Source organism: Mandrillus leucophaeus, unplaced genomic scaffold, assembly GCF_000951045.1.
Source record: "Mandrillus leucophaeus isolate KB7577 unplaced genomic scaffold, Mleu.le_1.0 Scaffold803, whole genome shotgun sequence".
In the NCBI taxonomy this organism is placed as follows: domain Eukaryota; kingdom Metazoa; phylum Chordata; class Mammalia; order Primates; family Cercopithecidae; genus Mandrillus; species Mandrillus leucophaeus.
In genome coordinates, this window is record NW_012108731.1 from 457,825 (window position 1) to 479,027 (window position 21,203).

Sequence of the window (21,203 nt, forward strand, 5' to 3'; positions counted from 1 at the left end):
CTGAAGACAGCCCACTTCTCTTACTTCTTACACCTGGGTCCCACAGATTTGATGGCTTTTTTCCTTCGCACCTTTCCCATTCCAACCCTGCCTTCCTGAAAATAGCTTCTGTTTGCTCTCTAGACCTGTGCTAGTCAGTGGGTGGTCCTGGGCACCTGAGCTGGTGCGCTGAGGATTTGTGCTGATCTGCAGTGAGATCGGTGGAGATTTGGAGGGCAACCACTTAGTGACTTTGATACCTAATTAAGCAGAGTAACTTTAGGTCTGTTAAATCTAATAATAATTTTAGGCTGGAATTTTAGCGTATATTTTTATTTCATTTTCTTAGTAATTCATTGTTACTGCATTGTATTTTTATTTTTATTGTTTTAGAGACAGAGTCACTCTGTAGCCCAGGCTACAGTGCAGGGTTGCCATCATAGCTCACTGCAGTCTCAAACTCCTGGTCTCAAGTGATCCCCCTCCTTGGCCTCCAAAGCACTGGCATTACAGGAGTAAGCCACCACACTCAGCCTGTTATTGTATTTTATGAAAATGCTCACCTATGGTGGATTGGAAATGCTTTTAAACATGTATTTTTAAGTCAAGATGTCCTCTCTCTGTCTCTTAATTTTCCATGACTTGACTAGCAGGCACATTCAAGTAACTTCATGTATCATGAAGCAGATGGAACAGGCGACTCTCCATTCTAGAGATCCCTGGCTATAAGGGGCTGTCCCCTTTGCTAGTGTGGGAGGTCAGTGTGCCTTGCAGAATGAACCATACGGATTCAAAGACTAATCCCAAATATGCCAGGATTGTCACTTTCATTTCATTAGACTTTCTAAGCCCAAGGAAAGTGTTGTTTATGCTGAATGGCTGTGTTCCCCACACCTGGTAGAAAAGAAGCCAAGTTCATGAAAAGGCAGGACAGCAGGTGGTTCGTATGATCATGTGTTTAGATAAAGCCACCTGCCTGTAAAGAGGCACCTCGGATCCTTTGGATTTTTCCTCTCCAGTGTTCCAAGAGGAGTGCAATTTTTTAAAAGTCCACATGTGAAGACTTTGCCTTTTGAATAAGGCCTCCAAGAGTAACCAAGATTTCCCAAGGTCTGTCTCAGCCCTTAAGGGCAAACGTGATCAAACATTTGCTTGAACTGATGCTCCAATTGTCTGTTGCTGGGTACCAAACCTCCACAAAACTTGGTGGCTTAAGCCAACAGCAAGTTTGTTTGGTTCCCGAAGATGCCATTTGCATAGGGCTCTGTAGGAAGAGTGCATCTCTGCTCTACCAGGCATCAGCTGGGCAGCCCAAAGGCTGGAATGGAGTCATCAGAAAGCCCCTCGATCATGGCTGGTGCCAGCCCTGGGGAGATGCAAACAGCTGGGGCTGGACCAGCAGGGGCTCATCCCTGACCTCAGCATCTCTCTCTGTCCTTGTATGGTCTCTCCACATGTTCTCTCCAGCACAGCACCTTCAGGACAGTTGGACTTCCCATGTGTGCCAGGCTCCCAAGGCACTTGACCCAAAGAGAGAGCCATGAGGAAACACTACCACCTTCCATGGCATAGCCCCAAGGTCACACATTCTATTCACCAAGGTAGTCAACAAAGTCCTACCCTGGTGCAAGGGGAGGGAAACAGACTCCACCTCTTGGTTGAAATGAGGCAAGGTTCTGGAAGAGCATGTGGAACAAAAATACTGATGCAACTGCCTTTAAAAAATACAGTCAATCACCACAGATACACAGCTACAGAAGAAAAATGTGCAAGCAGTTCACTCAGAGTGTCGAGCAAGGCTAGGTGTGAAGGTGCTCGAGTGGCGGTCATCTCTGTTTCTCCAGCTTTGATGCCTGCGGTGGCCCAGATGTAGCTGAGAATCCCCCAACCCCTGTGGTCATGGCAGGCACTTGAAGCCACCTCTTCAAAGAAGAATGAATTGATGGGACCCTTTGCTCTTTCCCACACATTCCACATGCATGTCTGGAGTCAGAGTCATTGTCTGTGGCTCTGATACCAAGCCCAGCTAAAGTGTTCCACCCTGATCTGGTGGAGTTATCCAGATCAAGAGCCTCTGCCTCCATGCAGCCCTCCTTAATCCTCCTCCTCTGGCCGCATGCAACATTCCATCTTTTGTGCCACAGCTGGACCCTCCCATAAGCTCCCTACCCGAGTGTGTTAGCACATCAGTGCCCTGAGTCATTGGCTTATGTTCCCCGAAGAGCCCATAAGTCCCTCAAGGCCTGAGGCCACATCAGCTGTTTCTCATATGCCTCACTGTGCCTGGCACAGTGACTAGCACACACGGGCCGTGGACTTTTGACATGTATGACAAGGAAAGAACGGGCGAAATCCCAGAGATTTCAAGCTGCTTGTTTCATTTCCATAAAGACAAGTTGAAATTTCATTCGGTTTATATTTGCTTCATTGGGAAACCCACTCATACACACTCTTAGATGTAACCTTGATTATGGTGAACATGCATTTGTATGTGAGTGTGTATGTCTGTGTGTAAATGTGTGTATGTATATGTGCATATTTTATGTAAGAATAAGTCTGCAATTGTGTGTGTTAAGGAAATAAAAAGTGTGTATGTCTGTATATGTGCTTGTGTGGGTGTGGGGATATTTATGTGCCAAATGTGCACATTTGTGTGTGTCTGCATTGGTTGTTCATGTGTGCTTGTGTGTAAATGTATGTCTGTATGTCTGTGTGCATATGTATTTATGTTTATGTCTGTGAGTGCATATGTGAATGCATGAATATATGTATGCTTGCATGCATGTCTACATATGTGCATGTGTATTTGTGTGTGTGTGTTTCTGTCTGAGAGCATGCACAAAACCACTCATCTAAGAGGTTGGCAGTGGGTCTGCAGGCCTGGGCCAGGAGGCGTCCTGCCTTCATTGGCAATTCCTCCAGCATCCCAGGGAAGCCATCCTCACTTCCTCTCTGGGACGAGGAGCTAAGCAGAGGTCAAGTGACTTGCCCCAGACCCCACAGCAAGTCGGTGGCGGCTCTGCGAGGGTCTGATTGCCAGGCTCACGCCCCTCTGCAGGCCGAGCTGCCTCGCTGTGGCATGTTGGCACCCAGCCCAGGCTGCGCCGCCCGGCTCTGAGAGCTCCCATTGTGGCCGAGAAGTGGCCGAGTGCCATGGCCCGGCATCCGCAGGTGACGGCCGAGGGAGGAGTGACTCCCGAGGCAACAGGAAAAGGGCACCCCTCATTTTGTGTGGCTAAAGGGTTGGAAATAACAGACATGTAAAAGAGGGAGGGGGAGAGAGGAAACCAAAGCTAATGAGGAATAAAGAAGACGTGGAGAGGAACACACATGGAGAACGGTGGGAGCCGTGGGCAACGCGGGAGCCCCGCACTCACACAGCAACAGGAAGCAGAGCCAGCCGGAGGCCGCCGGCTCAGGAAACGTTTTGTTTCCTCCTTTAATTGGTGACCCCGCTCAGAGTTGCTGGAAATGGGCACAGCCCGGGAGACTCGAGTGTGGCTGTGGCAAACAATGGGCTGCTGAATGGCCTGGAAAGGCAGCCAAGAGTGGGTGCAGTCCCAGCGCCAGTGGATCTTAGAGTGGCTCTGCTGGGCACAGAAAGAAGGCTCTGAAACTCTCCCGAATTGTGCTCCCAGCTGGGCTCTCCTGGAAAGCCACCTGCACAGAGGTGCCCGTGGATGAGAGAGCTCTCCGTGAGAGATGCCCAAACGCCACTGGAAATAGAGTCACATGAAGAAAACTGCATTCAACAGAGCATGTCTCATCTAGTGTGGGCAAAGGAGATTTTTTAAAATAAGCTTCCAGGGGTAAGGAATCAGAGTCCCAGGGGTCAAGCTTAGGTAACTACAGGTGGTTAATGAACTTCTACCTAGAGCGTCTGGTGCTGGCTAAGAACTGGCTTTTGTTTGATGGACTGGGGCCTGTGAGTTAGGGACTGGGCACAGTCACCTGGGACAGCCAGGGACCCACCAAGCCACCACCAGCCGCTGCTGCCCAGCACCCCTCCTGGACACCTCTCCTCAAATAAACAAATATTGAAACATCAGCTGAAAGGAACACCAAATTATCTCCCATATCTGGGCTTGGTCAAAATTGCAGGACTTGTTCTAATACCAGGAAAATTAACCCAAAGTAGAAATCTCAAAAAGGAGCAAATTGTAGATAGAGACAGGACATACTATTTGTCTTCCTCTTCTCCTAAGACACCTTGAACATGGAGGAATCAAGGAATAAAAATCTCTTAAGAGCAAAGGATAGCAGTAGGGAAACCAACAAGCAAAGGATAAGAGGTTTCTAAAAAATAACGCTGGGGCCTGAGTGGCCGGAGCGTATTGATGAACAAGCCTGTCTGAGGGAAACGGTGGCTCAGAAGGCACAGGAGGGGACCACAGGGAAAGGGCCACCCTGCCAGCAGGACACAGGCTCCGCAGCCAGCAGACCAGGACTGAGCAATTGAGGAAAAGGGACTGCAAAATAGGAGAGGAATTAAAAACCTACTCCCAACCTACTGCACCATTCATTTCTTACACCCTGCCCTACTTTTCCTCCAAGTCTGTGCACAAAGAGGGCAGGCTGCCCACCCAGCTTGTTCCTCTAGCTCCTGGGGAAGAGAAAGACAACGGCAACAACAAAGCTTTCTCTTCTAAATTGAACACGCTTTCTAGGAGTTAGGAGCCAGGACTCCTAGAGTGTGTACCAGCACCCATGGCCATGCCCTCCTCATTCTGGCATTTGGGGGTCCCCGGGCCCAAAACCTCCTTCCCTGCCTCTTCTCCCTAATGTGAAGCCCATCCAGTCAGTTAGCCCTGCCCTCATGCAGGTGCCTCACCCAAACCACACAACTAATAGCAGCAAAAGTGCACACCAGCTACCTAGAAAAATGGATCCATGTCTTCCTTCTTAAAAATGAACACCGAAACAGATCACCAGGAATATGGAGAATACTAACTACTACATGAAGCAGAAGCACCAAACAAACAGAACTAAACAACACCAAAGGAAACAAACACAATTCAGGCAACCAAAGAAGAAATTAAGAAAAAAAAAAAACCACTCTAATTAATGACCTCAGAAGGATTTGAGATTATATCACATCTACAAAACCAGAATGAAATGCCCTAAAAATTGAACAAAAAATAAGAAAGAGCTCTGGGAAATTAAAAATAGGTTTTCTGGTTTTGAAAATCTGATGTAAATGTTGAGAAATAATGTCAAGGTAATTTTCTAGAATGCAGAGCAAATATACAATGGTCAAAATCATAATAGAGAAGGTACAATGCAGAGAATCAATTCAGGAAAATGATCTGAGCATTAGCAGTTTCAGATGAAATGCAGGAGCACAGGGGTAGTGGAGAGGGGATTATCAAAGACATGCAATAAGAGAAGAAAGGCTGCCAGAGAATTTAATCTGAATCTGCATCTTTAAATGGCCCACAGCATGCCAGCAAAATGAGTGAAAAAGGATTCAGAACTGTGTACATAGTTATGAAATATCAGAATCCCAAGGATATAATGAAAATATAAAATGCTTAAAGACAGAAAACTTAAGGCATATACAAAGGATTGAGGCTCATACTAAGATCAACAATACTGGGTGTTATTAGCCAATGCAGAAAAGTACTCAAGTTTCTATCAGAAAATTAATTTACAACAATTTTATACTCAAATTAATGTATACAAGAATTTTATACCCAACCAAACTATTATTAAATCTAAGATAAAATAAACACATTTTTAATAATTCAAGGACTCAGAAAATAAATCTCCTAATATCTTTCTCACAGAAATTACTTAAGGCTGTGCCACAACAAAAGAAGAATAAAAATTAATAGACTGAAAGAGTCGCATACAAAAAACAGTAGAATGAGCCCTAAAGTGCAGCTAAAAGAAATGCAAGAATGAGAGTTGTAAAGTAGGTCTATAAAGCAAAAATCCAAATCAGAACAGAAAATACGTAGGCTCCACAAAGAATATATTCATGAAAGACTGGGATGAAACCAAATGATAGAATCAGTAAGAAGTTTAAAAGTAGCTGTGATGTGGTGACATCTCTACAAGAAAAAAATATGTAGTCGTTTTTCCTTATTCTCAGGGAATATGTTCCAAGAACCCCAGTGGATACCTGAATCCACAGATGATACTAAACCCAATGTATACTGTTTCTTCTATACATACCTATAATAAAGCTTAATTTATAAATTAGAAACAGTAAAAGATTGACAACAAAAACTAATAATAAAATAGAAAAAGTATAACTATATATTGTAATAAAAATTAGGTAAGTGTGTTCTCTTTCTTTCTCAAAATATAAAAACAGCTGACTGTGGGTAACTGACTGCAGAAAGCAAAACCTGGGATAAGAGGAGGAGTACTAGGGAAACAAAATTGCGCAAGAGAATCAAGCTTCCGCTGTGAAACAGACTACACTGTGACATGATTGTGAGAAGTCAATGGTGGGTAAAAAGGGGACTCTATTTGCCCTTGGTGCTAAAAACATCCTCCTTTGAGTGATGTAGGATTCTTGTTATGAAACTCATGAAGAAGAAAAGGCAAATCCATTTGGCCCTGCAATTCAAGGTAGATAAAAAGGCATAATAATGTACACTTAGTTTATTGGTTTTCAACTTTTAGAACCAACTTACAGGGAAAAAAGAACCCAAGATTATTCAAATGTTATTACAGAATGTAAATGTTAGCAATATAAACACTGTAAAAGTGAAGACAGAACTAGAAATACATATAGAAAAATAGAGAAAAGGTGGAAAAGAAAGGAGGTGAAATATCTGATCTTAGACTGAAAAAAATCAGAAATACAAACTACCGTCAGAGAATACTATAAACACCTCTACGCAAATAAACTAAAAGAAACGGACAAATCTAAAAGAAACATCTAAAAGAAACGGATAAATTCCTGGACACATACACCCTCCCAAGACTAAACCAGGTAGAAGTCAAATCCCTGAATAGACCGATAACAAGTTCTGAATAGTTCAACCATTGTAGAAGACAGTGTGGCGATTCCTCAAGGATCTAGAGCCAGAAATACCATTTGACCCAGCAATCACATTACTGGGTATATACCCAAAGAAATATAAACCATTTTACTAAAGACACATGCACACATATGTTTATTGCAGCAATATTCACAATAGCAAAGACATGGAACCAACCCAAATGTCCATCAATGATAGACTGGATAAAGAAAATGTGGCACATACACACCATGGAATACTATGCAGCCATAAAAAGAATGAGATCATGTCCTTTGCAGGGACATGGATAAAGCTGGAAACCATCATCCTCAGCAAAATAACACAAGAACAAAAAACCAAATACCAAATGTTCTTACTCATAAGTGGGAGTTGAACAATGAGAACACATGGACACAGGGAGGGGAACAGCACACACTGGGGCCTGTCAGGGGGTGGGGGGCAAGGGAAGGGAGAGCATTAGGACAAATATCTAATCCATGCAGGGCTTAAAACTTAGATGATGGGTTTATAGGTGCAGCAAACCACCATCCCACATGTACACCTGTGTAACAAACCTGCATGTTCCACACATGTATCCCATAACTTAAAGTAAAATAAAATAAAATAAGTATTAGGATATAGTGTCTGTACTTGATGGAACAAGAAATAGAAATCCATATATTTTGCTTAAAATTAACTATAAATTTAGAACTAAATCTTTGTTTGGGCTAACCCAGAAGCAGATTCCAAATTAAGGATTCAGCCACAGGTGGTTTATTTGGAAGGTGAAGAAAACGTCGGTAGAGGAATAGGGAGGCGGAATAGGGAACGGAAGCAGCCTTGAAAGGGCCTGTGATCAAGTCTACCATCCCTGTGGGTGATCGCTGCACAGGTGGGAAGTCAAGTTCAGATCAATAAATGCAGGTGCCGCCAGCTGGAAATCAGGTCAGTGTGCCCCTAAAGTGGTAAGGGCAGTGGGATATGGGTGTGGCATCAACAGTTGCCATGTATGTCTATTGCAAATTAGAAAGGGAGACACATTTCCAAGTAGGCATGTGCCGTACCATAGTCTAGGACATATCTAGGTAATAGGTGATGCCAAAGCAGAGGAGGGTGAACCTAATGCTTAGAAGAGGGGATAGAGGAGATAAAATGATTCACCCTGAGGAACTAGTTCAGGCTAAGGGATTGGAGGAACAGCTGTTAAAGAAAGGGGGTGAGGTCTAAAGATCTCATGAAGAAGGTGGAAAACTTCAGAGGGGAGCTGACTGAGTTTGTTTAAAGAGCAGCCAGAATGCTGAGGGGAGTGAAAGGGAAATGGAGTCAGAGTGGAGTGGGAAGGGATTGGGGCTGCCTTTCTGTTTCCCCGGAATTAGGGCTACCTTCCTCTTTTCCCAGCAGTAATTCTAATTTGGATTTGCAACCACTTGCAGCCACTTCTGATGCTGAAATCCCTACCTCTGGCTAAGAGTAAGCACTCAATCAATATTTGCTGAATGGCTGAATGAATGAATGTGAACCCTGTCAGAGTATAACCAGGTATTTCAACTGCAAAACACCTTCTATGAACTGAAGCTGGTGGCATCTTGTGAGGTGCCTGGTTGAGACATTTTGTTTTACCATAGCCATTCTGCTGTTAATAATAACCACAAACATACAATAAACCCCATGTCTTAGATCTGAGGCAAGGATTGGAGTGTAAATAGTTACTTGGGAGATGACTTCAAGAAACATGGGTAGAGGGGTGAGAAAATAAGGCAGGGAAGAATGCCAATGAGCAAGTTAGTGCTATGAGCAATAGAGGCACAGTCCTTCCAGCTTGGGAATTTGGGGAGATGGTGTAGAACATGAAGGTGGATTATTGATCCACAAATTCACGTCCATCATGCTTGAGAGCTGCTTCCAACGGATCAACCCTTTCCTTCTCCCCCTGCCCCACTCCAGCCAATCCCCACCTCCAGCCCTCCCTACCCACAGTAGAGCTTGCTTCCCAAGCCCCAGGAAGCCCCAGGTGGAGATGTGCATATATGCTTGAGGAGGAAGCCATTGATAGTGAATGCTAAGGGGATATGAATGGGGCACTGACTGCATTTGCTACAGATTGCTGAATGCCAGGCACATTGAACAATAAAAAGAAAAAGAAAAGAGCTAACTGGGCTAAAAAACTGAATGAAGGCCAATATACCAAGAATATAATGAACAAGAGGGAGAATGGTAAGATTAAGCCAGGAAAGTGGTAAGAATCAGGGAGGGCCCTGTTAGCCAAGTGTATTAATTGGGATTGGCTACACTATGCCAACCAGTAAAAATTGGGAGGAAGAAAAAAGAACACAGATATCAGGGAATAGAAAAAATCTTGGAGTCATAGTGGACCCTAAGCTCAATAAAAGCTATAAAGAAAGCATGTGAGGATGATGCCCTTAGGAGCACCTGCACATGTATGAAATGTGGGGGTCAAGGATCAGCCCTTTTGTGTTAAGCAGGCTTGATTGAACTCTAATTGTGTCTAGATTTAGTCTTCTCACTTTAAAGTGTGTGTGGAAAAAACAGTTGAGGAGATTTGGCAAAGAGCAATAAAGAAAGTTGAGTTTACATAACAAGCCCAGAAAAAGAAAGACAAAATAGCTATCTACAAGCTTATCGATGTTTATTGTGAAAGGAACCCCAGCCAGAGGTTGCTTCATTCACAGGAGAGATGGTGAATAGAACCCTGAAGTCTGATTAATCAGAATCTGTCCTCAGAATCCCCATGATGCAGTCCATGCCACCTTGATCATCATCTCGGTGTTCAGGGTTCCCCTGCGTTGGTCCAGGGTACCTTACTGGACCAACAATTCAGTTCAAACTTCCTTCAGCTTCCCCATGGAGTCATGGGAGATTTTTAGGGGCTTCCCTGCCCCTAGAAGAATAAGTTGCAGCTCCTCCCCTCTAAAAGCTCTGATAGCGGGAGAAAATATCACGTTTGAGTAGTTTGCATGTTTGCCAATCTAAAGATGAGGAACATGGAACCCTTTCTGTTTTTATAATTCCATGAGCACTAAACTGTAGTCATGAGTCAGAATCCTACATTTTTCATTAAGGGTCTATAGAGAAATCTCCAAAAAGATTTCTGTCTTCTGACTTTTTCAGTCCAAATATCTTCATCCGTGGTCAGGAGGGAAGAATGCAGTTTAAACAATGAGAATAATATTAGTAATAATAATCGCTGTGAGCTTTCACCAAGTACGACTAAACGGCAGATGCTGTGCTGCAAGTCTGTTCCCACATATCTACTGTGGCATAAATAAACCACTCAAAAATGTAGTGGCTTTTAAAAAAACATCATTTATTTAATTTATGAATCTGGCATGTCAATCTGGACCAGTGAGGAACATCATCTTTGCTTCATGTGGTGTCAACTGGGGAAGCTCAAATGGAGTCTAGGAGTTCATTTCCAGGATTGTTCAGATCTGTGGCTGGTGAATTGGTGCTGGCTGAGAGCTCAAGCAGGGTAGGGGGCCAGGATTCTCAGTTTCTTTCTTTTCTTTTCTTTTCTTTTTTTTTTTTTTTAAGACAGAGTCTTGCTCTTGTCGCCCAGGCTGGAGTGCAATGGCATGATCTCAACTCACTGCAACCTCTGCCTTCTGGGTTCAAGAGATTCTCCTGCCTCAGCTTCCTGAGTAGCTGGGATTACAGGTGCTTGCCACATTTTGTATTTTTAGTAGAGACAGGGTTTAGTAGAAACTCAGGTTTCTACTAAACCCTGTCTCTACTAAAAATTCCACGTTGGCCAGGCTGGTGTCGAACTCCTGACCTTGTGATCAGCCTGCCTTGGACTCCCAAAGTGCTGGGATTACAGGCATAAGCCACCACACCTGGTTTCTCAGTTTCTTTCTACGTGGGCCTCTCCATGAGCTGCTTGGGCTTCCTCACAATATGGTGGCTGGTTTCAAAAGCAAACACGACAAGAGGACAAGGTAAGAACTGTATCATCTTTTATGACCTAGCCATAGATGTCACATAGTGCCATGTCCACCATACATGCAAGTTCAGATTTAAGATGGTGGAACACAAAGCTCATCTCTTGATGGGAACAGTATCAAAATCACATTGTAAGGCAAACATGGGGATTGAAAATATTGTTGTGGCCATTTTTAGAAAACACAAATTTCCACAGAGGCATTATTCCATTTAATTCTCATGGCATCCCTGTTAGGCAGATAGTGTTAGCCTTCCCTTTACCAATTAAGAGACAAAGAACTTTTGTTACTTGCCACTGATCAAAGCACTATCATGTGAAGACCTAATCCCAATTCTCCGTGGCCCCCAATCCTTCCTCCTTAAATGCTATTCTATGCCATCTTCCACAAAACAGCTACAACTTCTGACTTGGAGCAGTGGAATTAGAGCCAACTCTGTCACTTAGCTTTGTGATTTTGAGTCAATTCTCCACATGTCTTTGGTTCTCAATTGCCTTTTCTATAAAATGGGAGCTAAGAATACCCTTGTTAATAACTCTCTAAGTCTGTTTCATGATTAGATGAGATAACACAAGTAAAGAGTGATGCATAGCCTAATAGGTGATCTTAAATATTTGGAGATATTAAATCTCATGTAGTTAGTATTACTTACCATTCAGTAGAACTCTTAGAGTGACCACCATTCTGATGATTTCAGTTAGTACCCATCTCTATCAGTTAGGTTGACATTGGACTTTTAGTCAGAGACACAAAATAATAGTGGTTCAAAGAGATGAGCTGTTTGTTATCACTCACATTAAGGTTTGGAGATATTCCATGGCTGATTTGAAGGTTCCCCCGTATCATCAATCCCAGGTTACTGCTCTTTTTTTTTTTTTTTCTGCCATCTGTAGACTACAGCCTCCATTTTCAAGTCATCTCATGGTCACAAGATGGCTTCTGAAGCCATCCACTATATCCAAGTCCATGAACAGAAAAAGGAGAAAGGGGCAAGAACGAAAAGGTAACTCCCAGTTGAATAATCCCTTTAGTGATCTTTCCTCAGAAGTTCCACCCAGTAACTCCTACTCATGTCACATTGGCCTACTTTCTTCTCAAGGGAGGTTGGAAAACATAGTTTTCCAGGTGGATTCATTGTTGTAGAGATTCTATTAGTAAACAGGGGACCATGATAGTGGACATTGTAGGTGACGTGTCAGCTACAATAGCCTGTCACTACTCTGTCCTCCTTAAGTGTTGTCCTACTCTACCCTATCCTGCTCCACTTTTGCATTAAAAATAACTCCAAAAACTAGTGGCTTAAAGCAAGATTTATTTTTCTCACAAATCTGCATTTGGGGCAATGTTTGGTGGGGATGTCTCATCTCTGCTGCATACCATATCAGCTGGAGTAATTCAGTGGACCACTGGAAGATGGACTCACTAACATGCTTGTTAGCTGAGATCCCAGCTAGGTCGAAGGCTGAGCTCCTTGGCTCCCCTCTATGGAGGCCTCTCTATGGGGCCTAGGCTTCTTTACAACATGGTGGCTGCGTTCTAAGGACAAGGATCATGAGAGAGAGCCAGGCAAAAGTTGTATAACCCTTTACTTCCCAGCCTTGAAAGCTGCATAGCACCTTTCTCACTATGCTTAATTCATTGAGGCCATTGCAAAGGCCCACCTGAGGGGATGAAAATGCTACTTCTTGATGGGGGAGTGGCACAGTGCTGAAAGAGCATGTGAAATGGAAAATATTGTTGCAGCCATTTTTAGAAAATAACATTTTCTGTGATTTAAAAAAATCAAAATGACAAATACAGTTTTCTCCTACACTAGGCCATATCATCTCAAGATTTCAATCAAAGAAACACCCCTCCAACATGACAATTTAATACCATCCTGAGATTCATTTAAATTTGAAGCTAACAATTCCACTGGAAATCATGCTTGTCCTTAGATGGGCTCTAGTTTGAAATTCGCTGAGATATGGCCTAATTTACAATCAAAACTCATGAAACAAGTGATATGAGATCGAATTCTCAACAGCTACATGCAAGTAGTAGTCTTCCTAGGATAGCATAGTGTAGGATTGAGCTAGGATAGAAAAGTGAAAGGTTTATGTGGACAAACAAAAATGCCCAGTGACCAAGAACCATTTACCTTCTTCATCAACCCACTGAGAAAATTTTCCAAAAGCCCTCAGATTAGAGCATGTCCTACAACCACTAAATTGAATTTGATTCAACTGGTTGGAAAGGCAAGCATCAAAAATTCTCTAGCTAAGTTCAATAATTTTTAGCAAAAGCATGACCTTCAAATGTTGTTGGACATACTCTGCAGTAAGAAATGAGATTTATATCACAATGCAATACACATATGCTTTTAATATGATATAAAACAATTTTATAAAATAATTTTTACACTTACCATATATAACAACCCTCATATTTTCTATTTTGTTCTAGTCTGTTCAATTTCATTAGTTAAAAAATCAAAACTGCCCATAATCCAATGAACTGATTTCACAGCCTACTAATCAATTATGGAAATCACTTGAAAAATACTGAGCTAAGCTAGGCATGGTAGCTCACACCTGCAGTCCCAGCTACTCAGGAGGCTGAATTGGTGAAACTGGCCCAATTGTCCCGTAGAATTGATGTTCACTGGGTTTTTGTTGTTGTTGTTGTTTTGCTTTGTTTTGTTTTTTGGATAAACATAGAAATAGACTTTCTTGGTCTTAAAGCTTGAAACACGTTTGTCTTATCTGAGTTCCTTCCTCAGAAAATCAATGGTCAGACTTCCCAGATGGTATCAAGGAACTGAAACTCACCAGATCATTGCATCTAGACAATGAGACACCAGACCCCTCACCCATCATGATTGCCTAACTGACCACCTGCTTCCTGTAGACCAACTCTTCTTTCTTACCCCTCCATAATTCCTGTTTTCCCACACTTAGTTACATTCCTACCCTATGGTATAAATCCCCAATTGTAGTTGGTCAGTGAGATAGATTTGAAACTGAGCTCCCATCTCCTTGGCTGCAGCACCTGATTAAAGCCTTCTTCCTTGGCAATACTCATTGTCTCAGTAATTGGCTTTCTGTGCAGCAAGCACCAGCACCTAGAACAAACCCCTGGTGTTTTGGTAACAGCAGGAGGATAACCTGAGTCCAGGAGTGAAAGACAAGCCTGGGCAACAAAGAAAAACCCTGTTTCTGAAGAAAGAAAAGAAAAAAAGAAAGAGAGAAAGAGAGAGAGAGAAAGGAAGGAAGGAAGGAAGGAAGGAAGGAAGACATTCCGAGCTGTTTTGTTTCTTATTACACCAAACTAAGCCTCACTGCCCACTTGGATTTCACCAATTCTTAGTAAATGGTGCACCCATACAATGAAGACAAGTCACACAATGATTAAAGCAGTAGAATTTTAACAATAGTTTGCTCTGCCCAAATGCAAAGTATATGTATACTTTTTTCTTTTTTCTGGTCATAAAACATAGGGAACTTCCAGTTAATCCTGGAAGGTTAAACAAAAGTACTTATCAGTGCTCCTTCCTCAAACCCTTCTAAAATGATTTAAAGTGGGGTGGGGTGGGGCAGGAAGGATTAAAAAGAGACAAGGAGAACGGGAGAGTAGATTGCAGCAACAAAATTTGGGGAGGTCGTAGCGAGCAGATGAAGGAGTTGCAACAAATAATAGACTTACTTATGCACACCTGAGAAAGATAACTGTAACCTGGTCATGGGAGTGCCCAGAAGCAAAACCTAAGAACCCATGAAGTCTACAATTCTGGAGGCACCTACTCCAGAGAATGGGAGCCCAGCTGGGCCTGAATTGAACATAGGGGAATTGGATGCAAACCTATGGAGGAAGACACACTTCCAGAGAGCTGCATCTCCCTCACTGTGTTAGAAGACTGAGCTTGACTCTCCTGAAGATAAAGTAGAACGTTTCTGGCCTGGGAGATATCAGGCACATGGGAGGACAGGTGTCCGTACTACAAATAGTTCATTCTGTGGAATTTCCACGCTGAGTATTGGAACCCTCAAACCTATTTACCCCCACACTCACTGGTCAATAAATATACTGCCCAAAAGAAAATGAGAAGACTATTCTCTGGGAAATTTGACCAACACAAGAGAAAGGACCTAGATACTGACATCAAGAGTTCTCCTACGATGACCTGAAAAGATTACTACACAGTGGAACCCATAAGTGACGAGCCTCAACTATATGCACAAAATTTCCAATCTGCTTTTCAGTGCTCCACTTTTAAATTTGAGCAGACAGCTAAGGATCCCCAGACTTATAAGAAAAGCTCTAGCACGAAGTAGATCCCCCATAAGAAAAAACAGAAAAAAAGTAAATTAGAGGAAACAGAGCCCATGTAGAAAGACAAAAATTATACCAAAAAAGGGTCATTAATATTTTCAGAGAAATCAAAAGAAGCTATTATATCAATGAATCTAAAACAATATTCTGTAGAAAGGGAACAGTCAGAGAACAAAAAACAAGCTCTTAAGAATTGAAAGATATGCTAGCATGGTGGTTCATGCCTGTAGTCCCAGCTACTGCGGAGACTGAGGCCGGGAGACCACCTGAGGCCGAGAGTCCAAGGCTGCAGTGCACTGTGTGATCAAACCTGTGAATAGCCTCTGCACTCCACCTGGGTAGTGCTCCACCTGGGTAGCGCTCCACCAGGGTAGTGCTCCACCTGGGTAGCGCTCCACCTGGGTAGCGCTCCACCTGGGTAGCATAGTAAGCCTCTGTCTCTTAAAAGAATAATTAAAAATATGATAGTAGAAAAAAAACTCAGCAGAAGTTTGGGAAGTATAGTTAACAAAAGCTCATTAAAAAAATAATAATAATAAGAGACATAGAATTTAAACTTTAAAATACCTTTAAAATTAGAAGATCAGTCCAGGAGGGTCAATAATCACCAATGAAAGTTCAAGAGTGAAAACATAGAGAGGAGAATATTCTTTTTTCAAGTAAATAAATAACTCAATAAGGTTTACCAGAACTGAAAGACATGAGTCTCCAGGTTGCAATCCCCTATCAAATACTCTTCAAAATAGGTGAAAATAGATTTATACCAAGGCTTATTATTTGGTAATTTTAGAGTATTGGAAACAAAGAGAAGACTCTAAACATTTCCATAAAGAAAATAAAATTGTGTACACAAAGGATTAAGAATCAAAATGTTTTTGGACTTCTCAACACCACCACCAAAGCTAGAAAAAAAGTGTTTCCAACCTGAAATTCTGTATTCAGCAAGCTGTCAACAAGCACAAGGATAAAATAAAGACATTTTCCAACTTTTCAGGCCAAACTTTTGGGTCTCTTTTAGGCGCCCTTTTGCAGAAAGCAACTTGAGAGGTGCTTCCCCATGTGGATTTTACCAGTTCCTGGTGAATGGTGCACCCACAAAATGAAGACAAGGCACAGAATAATTCAAGTAGTGAAATTTGAAAATATAGGTTTCTCTATCCTAATAGAAAAAAAATCTTTATTTTTTTTTTCTGGTCATAAATTATAGGGAACTTCAGGTTAAACCTGGAAGATCAAATACAAGTATTGATCACTGTTCCTTCCTCAAACCCTTCTAAAATGATTTAAAGGAGCAGAAATTGAAAAGAGGCAAGGAAATGGCAGGGGTGGAGGCAGTAAATCAAGAAAGAAAGATGTGGTATCCAGAAAACATTCTTTTGAGGTGAGATCCATCCCAAAAGAAAAGCAAAAAGAACCAGATGCTGACAGTTCAGGGAGCTTCCAGGGTGGCCGGGGGAGAAAGTCGGGAGAGAGGCCTGCAATCTTGGAACAAGAGGATGGGGACACCCAGGAGGGGTGTCATCAAGATGATAAAGCTGCTCCCAAAATACTTGAATATCCTTGACGTAGGAGACTGGCAGGACTTATTTTTGAGTCACGACCCCACTGATGGAAGCAGAATCTAGACAGAATAGGATGCAGGGAAGAAGCCACCCAAAACCAAGAGACAGCAACGAAAGCAACCTCCAGTTGGCCTCACTGCTCATTACCATGAAGATACTTCCACTAGTGCCATGACAGCCTGTAAATGCCATGGCAACAGGCCATGGCAACAGCCAGGAAGTTAACTTAAATGGTTCCTGAAACTTCCCGCCTCTTTTCCAGAAACTTCTCAATAACCCACCTGTTAATTAGCATGTGATTCAAAGTGGGTATAAATATAGTTGCCAGTGTACACTGCCGATGCTGGGCACACTGCCTATGAGCCAAGCACTGCTTTTTAAAAGTTGCTTTCTCTCACCACTGACCTTGAATTCTTTCCTGGGTGAAGCCAATAACCCTCCCATGCTAAGTCCCAATTTTGAACCTTCCCTGCCCTGCATCGTCTTGAGAAGAAACAAGATTCCAGCAGAAAGCTTGAAAATGAATGACTGATTTTCTTTTAAAAACAAGCAAAAGTTTTTTTAAAAAGAGACTGTTACCAACTTTGGAGGAGAGGTTGTACATGAATGGAAATGTAAGTCTACACAGCACATGGTGTGGCTTGGCTGCAAGTGGTATTGACCTAGAGTCATAATACTGTGCATATCTCACAATGACTAATGAAATGACCACAGTGGAATGATTAGGGATGGAAGGAAGGTACGGAAGGGGTCTGAATCCTCATCTTCCACAGCAGGAAGTCAATATATAATATCTAAAACCAAGCAATAACAATTAACAGTAAAACCACTCAATTTGAGATGGAGTAATAAATATCAAACCTGGCTCTGCTCTTCATTAGCTGTTACTAAATCTCTATGAATCCCAGTCTCCTAATCCCTAAAACGGTGCTCTATAAGAGTTCAGAGTTGTTGCCTTCTAATACTGGTGAGGGTGAGGGAGGTGACAAGGTAGATTATCTCTCTTATTACCAGCCTTATGGGGCAGTACGATTTTTTAAACAACATACCTGTATGACTTTGTATTTGTGTAAAATATATATTTAAAGAAACCATTTGCATTTATAAAATTTAAATTTAAAAACTAATAAAAGCAATTCAGGCATATGTAAAATAGAATGAAGAAGCTTTTGCGAAACTCTTACCCCCAGAGATATCAACTAACTGCTTAATACATGTTCCTTCATCTTCTTTTCTGAACACTATTAAACTAAAACGGTATCACATTAAACAATGTTGCAAAAATCCATTATTCTCAAAGAACAATATCTCTTGGTTGTCTCTCTTTGTCGATACATGTGGGCAATCTCAAAAACACTATTGTGAGGACAATATTAATGACTGCCGAGCAGAGCCATTTTGGGGATTAAATGCTCATGAGACACTGAATGTGGAATCACTATGTAAATTATAAAGCAAGATAAGTAGTGTTGGTTATAGCTATAATTATAGTTAAAAATATGGAAAATTTGATCTGCAGCCAAAGTGCTTGATTAAGTGGTGTACTCCATGATCAACAGATATTCTCATTCATCATACCCAGAGATCACAGAAATCACGGGAGAAGCTGCTGGGTTTTCAGAGTACACCTGAATTAGAGCATGCCATGCATTATTTAAAACCAGGAGAAACAGTCTAACAGATGTTCTAGATAATGGCTGTTTGTCATCGATATTATCTCCTTTGTCTGGGAACATGTACTCATGTTTATAGAAGCCCTCTTGGGTTCCACATACTGAATAATGATGGAAATGATTCTTTAAAATGCAGCTGCTGGACTATATTTTTTCAACTGAGAATCTAGTGTGACCAAAACACAGCTTTGGGCTCACAAGCCAACTGGTCGGCCTGATGTGGTGCAAGAAGCAGTGTGCAAACTGGCTGTGCTCCTTACTAGCTGTTACTAAATCTCTATGAACCCCAGTCTCTTGATCCCTAAAGTGGTACTAACAAGGCTTTCCTTTCAGATTTGTTATGCGTATGGGAGATAATATGCATGATGTGCCCAGCATATTGGAGGCATTTACTAAATCAAATCTATTACTACTTTGTACGTACTTATGTGGAAGTAGTGCTAAGAGATAATTTCATTTGCTTAAGCTAAAGCAGTGAAAACAATTAATTCCTAGACCTGTCAAACTGAATTTGAATTCATCCAATATTAATTTTATGTGCGTACACCTAACGGTGACCAAAATCTATAGCAAGTAGGCCATTTACTTTGGTGTCCAACCCAGGTCTGAGTCCAGGCTCAGCAAACTTAGAAACAAGAGGCCTTGGGCAAATTACCTAATACCCTGAAGCTCAGTTTCCTCATCTGTAAAACAGAAATAATAATAGACACCTTAGAGTATTGTTATAAAGACATAGTGAGGGCATACTTGTAAAGTATCTATCATAGTACCTGCTTCATTTTAAGTGATCCATCAAACATAACTATTGTTATTATAGAACTCAGATCCTCTTAATATCGCTCACTAGCAGGAAGACTCTACTGCAGGCGTTTCCCAAGTGGAAACATACTTGCAGACTAGTTGATATTAAAGAGTTTACATGCTTTTATAAAGAGAAAATAACAGAGGTTTTGTGTCAATATCAGCGTGCTGATGCATTATACTCCGCAGGTAATAAAAGACTGTAAGTAACTTTCTTTTAGGGCTTTAGCAGGTTTAAAATGAAAAGGGTCTGACAGCAAATTGTTTTTATGTTAACTAAATTAACCAAAACAAAAGCAGCAAGAAGGAATAAAGGAAAAAGAAGTTTGTAAACCTTAGAATCCAGCCTTGACTCTGTTCTAATTCACTGAATGACCTTGGACAGGCCCAAGTCTTTGTTTCTTTGCTTGTAAAATGAAAGTGTCCCTCTGTCCTTGCGAGAATTCAGCATTTTCTTGGAGGTCTTAGTCAATGCAATGAGATGAGGAAAAGAAGTTAAAGGTGTAAGAATGTTAAACAATGGGTCAACATTGCGATTATTTTGCAGACAATATAATTATCTACATAAAAAAGTTCTAGAAGATGTGCAGACTATTAGAATTAATAAAAGAGTTCAAGAAGATTTTCTTATGCAAGACACATTAAAAATTACTAATGTTGTTTTATACCAATATTGACCTATTCTTGGAATCAGAAAAGAAAAAAATCTCTTTATCATAGCAAAACACTACAAGACGCCCAGGAATAAATTTAACAAAAGATGCATACAACTTTCATGAGGAAAATTATAAAATGTTATTGAAAGATATGAAATGAGATTGAGAAGATGTTGAGGTGAAATGCGTCCATGTTTGAGAAGACTCAATATTATAATGATAGTGATTCTTCCCAAAACTAATTTATAAATTTGACAGGGTTTCAATCAACAGTCAGACCAAACTGTTTCTGAAATTTGATATACTGACTCTACAATTTATACAGAATTATAGTTTATAACCAATGGTGATTTTTGGCCCCAGTTGACATTTGGCAATGTCTGAAGTCTAGATACAGAGACCAGAGATGCTGTTCATCATCTAGAGCACACAGGACAGACCCTACCACAAAGAATAATCCAGACCCAAGTACCAATGGTACCAAAGTTGGGAGACCCTAATATAAACAAGCAAAGGCTCTGGAATGGATAAAGACTAATTTGAAAAATAACAGAGGGAGACTTGCCTGCAGTTATCAGAACTTAATATAAAATGTTAGTAAATATTAGTAAAACTATGTGGAAGCAGTGCAGGGGTAGACACATTTGTAAATGCAGCAAAATAGAAAGCCCAACCCACACATAGATGGGATATGAAAGAGGACAGCTGGACAGCCACTAGCTGTGTGGCCTTGAGCAAGTCACCTAACCTCTCTGTGCTTCTTTCATTCCCTAACTGCAAAATGAAGATAAAAGTACTACCTCCCTCATAACTGATGGGAAGATTTGATTAGTTAACCCAGGCAATGTGTGAGAACACAACCAGAACTCTGAGAAGGCTGGCTATTGGTGATATTGTTGTCTTCCTGGCCGGGCATGGTGGCTCACACTTGCAATCCCAGCACATTGGGAAGCCAAGGCGAGTGGATCGCTTGAGCTCAGGAGTTCAAGACCACCCTGGGCAACATAATCAGACTCTATCTCTACAAAAAACATAAAAAAATTAGCCAAGTACAGTGTCGCCTGCCTGGGGTCCCAGCTACTCAGGAGGCTGAGGTGGGAGGATTGCTCGAACCTGGGAGGCAGAGGTTCCAATGAGCTGAGATCACGTCACTGCACTCCAGCCTGGATGACAAAGCGAGATCCTGTCTCAAAAAGAAATTGTCTTCCTGGCCGGGCAAGGTGGCTCACGCCTGTAATCCCAGCACTTTGGGAGGCCGAGGTGGCGGATCACGAGGTCTGGAGATGGT

The 21,203-nt window shown here is 41.7% G+C and overlaps 2 long non-coding RNA genes across 2 annotated transcripts in view; one reads left to right on the plus strand and one right to left on the minus strand.

The window, feature by feature from the left end:
* Nucleotides 1-857, plus strand: part of LOC105530195 — a 94,355-nt gene extending 93,498 nt beyond the window's left edge. The window contains exon 5 of the long non-coding RNA XR_001004610.1: nucleotides 373-857. This is a non-coding gene — a long non-coding RNA (uncharacterized LOC105530195). The remainder of the gene's footprint in view (nucleotides 1-372) is intronic.
* The window catches only part of LOC105530194, a 47,236-nt gene that overhangs the window by 3,665 nt on the left and 22,368 nt on the right, over nucleotides 1-21,203 (minus strand). The gene's annotated exons all lie outside the window — the stretch shown is intronic.